This window comes from Chelonoidis abingdonii, chromosome 1, assembly GCF_003597395.2.
Source record: "Chelonoidis abingdonii isolate Lonesome George chromosome 1, CheloAbing_2.0, whole genome shotgun sequence".
NCBI lineage: Eukaryota > Metazoa > Chordata > Testudines > Testudinidae > Chelonoidis > Chelonoidis abingdonii.
Window position 1 is genome coordinate 32,736,390 of NC_133769.1, and position 6,000 is coordinate 32,742,389.

General features: G+C 40.2%; 1 protein-coding gene across 1 annotated transcript in view; it reads right to left on the reverse strand.

The window, feature by feature from the left end:
* Positions 1-6,000, reverse strand: part of CELSR1 (cadherin EGF LAG seven-pass G-type receptor 1) — a 297,352-nt gene that overhangs the window by 81,429 nt on the left and 209,923 nt on the right. The window lies entirely within an intron of this gene.

Below are 6,000 nucleotides of genomic sequence, written 5' to 3' on the forward strand. Positions count from 1 at the left end.
TTGAAACACCATGCTACCTAAAAGCCAAGTTTCATTAGCTTTGCTGTACAGTAATTCTGCATTCATGAGTAAACGTTCAGTGTGGTGCACAGGAATTTACCAGCATGACTCCCATTAATGTTAATGGAAATCATGTAACTAAATCCTGCTCAAAGAGCTGAAAATTTACCTCTCACTGTCTAACCCTAAGGGCTGCCTTTCCACATAGTGTTTGTGTGGAAATAGGCTGGGTTCAAACTTCAAAGACCACACGCTGTAAAAGTGAGAAATATGCAGAGGTACCAACAGCTCAATAAATAAATAACCAAAAAACAATCTATGCAGAGGTATCAGTTCCACATATGCAAATTAGTAATGAAGTTGATTCTTCCTCACAAAAACAAGCTGCACCTTGCACAGCATTCTCATCATTATCATGTCCCACATTCAAGTATGTTGCACCAATTCTTACTTTTGCTTTACATTACCAATGAATGACCTTACAGGTTTGTGTCTTATTTAGATAAGGGTAAGAAGCAGCTCTGGCTAATCAATCAAGCATAGGCTTTTGGGAGCCAGGAACCCCTCATTTCTAATCCCATTTTGGACGCTGACTCATTCTGTAGCCTGGACATATCACTTAGCCTCCATGTATTTGACTTTACCCCACCTGTAAAATAGCAATAATAATATTTACCTCCCTCAGATAAGGGCAATTAGTGCACACAATCTCCACAGAGCTTTAAAAACATTAACTATGCCTCAACACTCCAGTGAGGGAGGTTAGAGTTCTGACACCATTTTAAGGAGGGGCAATCTGAGGTTTAAGGTTTAACCCATGGCATTCCCCATGACACAGAGGGAGCCATGGTTAGCGTCACAATTATAATGAAGAAGTTCCAGACTCCCAAGCCTGTTTAATCAGATCACCTCTTTCCTTCAGACCATAATAAAGGCACCTGGGAGACGTCTCAGACTCAATGAATGACATCAAATGTGATCTACAGGAAACATCTTCTCAGAGCCCAAAGGTAAAGATGACATCCATTTGGGTGCAGATTTTCTATTTCTAAGGTCTATAGCAGACTCAAGTGACACCTCCACACATGTATTTTATTCAAGATGTCAAGTCAGATTCTAGTAAGATCCATCTGAGGAGTGGCAATTCTGTTTGGCTTTTTTCCTGACTCTTCAACATAAACAAACATATATATACTCTCACAGGTGTACATTTACACATTAAAATGCTAATAATCTTAATCTGTGAAATTTCAATTTTACAGAGATGGGGTCATCAGAACATGTATCTGTCTTATAGTCTGCAAATTTGATATCCTTTCTGTCAGTATCTTACTTTAAAAATCAGAGACAATGCTAAATTGATGTACTTCAACATGATTTAGAAGTTCCAGCCACTGAAAGCAAATATTTAAATCATTTCTGCTCCATTCAGTTATCCTTTAAAGGTACAGATGGCCTCACGGTAAATACTGTAGAGAAGCGATCCATAGATTAAGGGATAGTGCAGGCTCTGTTTTAAACACTTAATGGCTACATTTTTTGTACTGTATTAATTATATTGCTCAAATGTCACAATCCAAGTTCAGTGGCCAGTTTAACAAAATGGTCCAAACTTCTGTGGATTTATTTGTAAATAAATCAGATCCACAACATTTAATATTTTGTACTTAATGACAATGGTTGCAAAGTAAAAAATGTTTCTTTGGTCAGTTAGTGCAAGAGGTGGGAAACCAACTCTAGATTTCCTGCTCTGTGCTTAATCCTCTAGACCACATAGCTTTCATGGTGGCATCACCTTCATCTCCTTCATCAGTGGCAGTTTTCTCAAAATTCACAAGTGCATATTTTTGAGTGGAAGTGCCCACTTTATTTTTCCAGAAACATCCAGAGAGTAAAAAATATTTTTATTCAACCTCATAAAATTGTTCCACTGTTATGGATGTTTCAGGAACTCAATGCAGGCTCATTTCAACAATAAACATTTCTATTACAAATATTTCAGTCTGCTCTGGCCTCTTTGCTTCCTTTGAAGCAATTGACAACAGAGGAAACAGCTTTGCAGCAAAACTGTAGACAAGAACAACAGTGTGAAAAACATAAATGAGTACCCTTGAAAGGGAGACACAACAAACCTAGTTAAGCTTGGCATAAGGCAATCCATTTCTTCTCAGGGGACAGATATGAAGGTGCATATTATAAACATATTCTTTGCTTAGCTCACTGCACAAAAAACATCTATTTTAAAAAGTTAAGCTATTAGACTAATGTCCTTTTCCGTGTCAAGACTTAATACACAGTTTGCTATTATCATAACTTATTTTTAAAAAAGAAAAGCCATTCCAAAACCAACGGTACCCTTTCTCTATGAAAGCTTCCAAGTTTTTGTTTCCTGGTCAATAAGTCAAGCATTGTTTTTGTTAATGAGTAGCTAATGATTTATTGAGTATTTTCAGAGGTTAAAGGTTAAAAAGAATCTGTTTCCTAGTTGTTCTTTTTTAAATTAATATTTTTCTAGACTTTTGTTTGTTTAGCTCAGAAAATTATTAGTGGTATTGTAGGGTAAAATGCAGCATGTTCATATACTTTCAAACCAACTTATTTCACAATTTTTCTAGCTCCAGTAATAATTAGCAGAAAATGGAGCACCTTCCAAAGTCTACTGCAGATGCTGGAAGTTTGTGGTGCCGTTTTGGTTCAAACATGCTCAGTCTCATTAGGCAGCTAGCCATGCTCAGAGAACCCTTTCATTAACCTGTTGGCCTCAGTCCAACTATCTAACCCAGGAAAGGGGGGGGAAGCCTTCAGATTCCCAGGCAATGTTTCACTGCTTCAGTGGTCAAAAAGCTCATTAACTGACAGCTACAGACACCCTCTCGCTGGGCACAGAAATAGAATCAACCCCCTCCAAAAAATAAACAAACTGGAAACAACAAATAAATCAGCAGGAACCAAAAAAAGTGTGACATTTACAACTTAGGGGGAAATAAATTCATAAATACCAGACAAGCTTAATGCTGCTACATGAATTTATAGATTGCACTGATCAGAACAATCAGGCAGGCAACTGGAAATTGGGCCAGATTAGGACAAACACACTAAAGTTAATTTCTGCTTTGTAAAATTGCTCCTTGCTGATTTCTAGAGAAAAAATGAACAGCACCTTTAAAACAAGCCAGTATAACGACTGGAGAATCTGTCACATATTTCCACTCTGATACATTCTGATAGTCACCAAAAGTAAGTATGACAAATTATTACACAAGCTTTTCATTCCTTTGATGTGCATTATTCACTGAATAGTCTAAAGGCAATTTTTTTGGAATGTACTTGCTCTTGACTTGAATCTGTACACACCCACAAGAATTTGTGACACCAAAAAAAAAGCACTTTCCAGTAAATGGATCAAACGCTACAAAAACCAAATCACCAGACCATTCCCTTTCCTCAACAAAGTGATAGTGACATCTTGGGACTCCTCACAATCAGGATTCAGGCTGGGTCATGACACTGAAATGGCTTTAGTAGCACAGAATGATGACCTCCTTATGGCTATGTACAGAGGCCAAACTCTGAAGTTCATACAGCTTGACCTGCTGGTGGCTTTTGACATAGTCAATTATGAGTCACTGCTCATGTCCCTACAAGATCTAGCTGGTGTGAATGGCGTAGCACTCAACTGATTTTCATCAATCCTTTCTACCACACTCAAGAATGATAATAGGCAGCAGCTTCTCATCCTCACAAGCTCTCACATGTGGAGTCCCACAGGACTAGTTCTGTCCCCTCTCCTTTTCAGTATACGTGATGCCTTGGGAAGAAATTATGTAATGCCATGCATACGCTGATGGCACTCAACTGTACATTTCTTATCCAGCACAAATAACCAACATCCTCACAGATATGACATACCTCCTACAAGAGACCAGTGCCTGGATGAAGCTTGGCCCAGGGAAGAGAGCTGTAATGTTGGCAGGGAGAGTGAAAGAGCCAAAACTTTGACCACACCCTTCTTTGGAAGCCACCAGTCAAAACTATCAAAATTGTGCCCAGCCGCTAAGTATTACTGGATTCCTCTCTGCTCCTTGTTAAAGAGGCAGCAGCAAGATGCACCTTTTTTCACCACTAGGAGACTATCTCCATTCCTCTCAGACAAGGGCCTAGGCACCACAATCCATACAGTCATTACCATAGGACTGGTCTGTCTCATTCACCTTGTACAATGTTTTTCTCTATTCTGTATTGTCACTGATTTTTGGTTCCTTTACCCCACCCTTCTCCTATCACTGCAACTTTCCAGCTGCCTGCCCTCACTGTTTCTGTCTACTATGCTTCGCGCTCTTCTTCTTGTTCCTCTCCCCACATTTTCCCTGTTGTTTACACACTCCTCTTTTAGTCCAGCAATCCCTTCCTTACCTACATTTCAGCCTTAAACACCCTCCATACATAAGCATTATGGTATGTAAGTGTTCTATTTTAATTCATCATGTTTAATTGTGTGTTTGGAGCCCAACCATTACCTTGATCAGAGTCCTACAAACACCTTGAAATACCAAATTGTGCCACTCTTATTCACTCTGAATAGTATCTCACTTAGGAGTAGTCCCATTTTCTTCCATAAAACAACTTGCTAAGAAAAGTATCATTCAGCATGAGTACAGGTGACACAGCCTGGCCTTCAGAAATTAGTTCTCTCACTCTCGGTTCAATAAAAGTACTTTGTGTGATTGTGTCAGGTTAGTGGCCTTTTGAAGGGACCCAATAAAGTACATGAGAATTCCTGTGTGGCCAGGTGCAAAGACAGTTCCTCCGAAGTGCTGTTTCCCCTCACCGCCATAGATGTGAAATTCTTTAAAAACTTCTCTGTAAATCAGTGAGTTACTATAGGTTTCTGTGTGATTGAATACAGATAAGAGCACACTTCAAAGTATTACACTGAATTCCTGAGGTGCCATTTAACTGACTCTGCTAGAAACAGTGCATAGTGTTAAGATGTTTTTTTCTCAATAAAGTAGATTACAAAAAAGATCTGCTCAGCAGAAGGAAGGGAGTCCTGCTGCAATACGGTTATGCCCGCTTTGAAACTAAAGAGTAGCAAAGATATAGATAAAAGGACGTTTAAAATTGTTATTATTACGTGTACAATACTTGGTTAAAATGTTGTAATATAGTCTAGCGGGACTGGAATTTTCAATTGCTTCAAGCCCTGTTTTGTGATGTTTATAAGAGGAAACGTTCAGCCTGCACTAATGTGGGAAAAAACCTAATAATCAATGTCAGAAAATCATCTATTACAATAGATACAGAATAAGGCCTTAATCCTTCTCATCCATATTTGGTGCACATTGCCAGGGCCACGCAGGCAGGGAGAGGCGCTCCTCACCTGGCCAACCCCAGCCAGAGCTGCCACAGCCAGGGAGAGGTGCCTCTCCCTTGGCCCTGAGCTGCTGTGGTGAGAAAGGATTGCGGGGAGTCCTCTCTCCACACCCCAGCCCCAGTGAAGCCGGCACCCCAAACCCCTTATCCATGGCCCCATCCCAGAGCTCGTACCCGGAGCCAGAGTCCTCACCCCCATCCTCCTGCACCTCAACCCTCTGCCCCAGCCCTGAGCCCCCTCCCACATTCCGAACCCCTCGGCCCCACCCCTGCCACACATCACCTCCATATTGGTGCACATAACAAAATTCATTTCGCATATGGATGCAAAAAATTAAGAGAGAACACTGCCTGAGAGGTGTTCATCCAACATATTTTTAAAGCCTCCAATGAGGGGATTTCACAACCCTCCTTGGAAGCCTATTCCAGAGCTTAACTACTGTTGTAGCTGGAAAGTTTTTCCTAACATCCAGCCTATATCGTCCTTGATGCAAATTAAGCCCATTGCTTCTTGTTCTACCTTCAGTTGATCACCATCCTCTTTATAATGATTCTTAACATATCTGAAGATTGCTAACAGGTCGCTGCTAAGTCTTCTTTTCTCAAGACTTTTCATGAGACTAAACA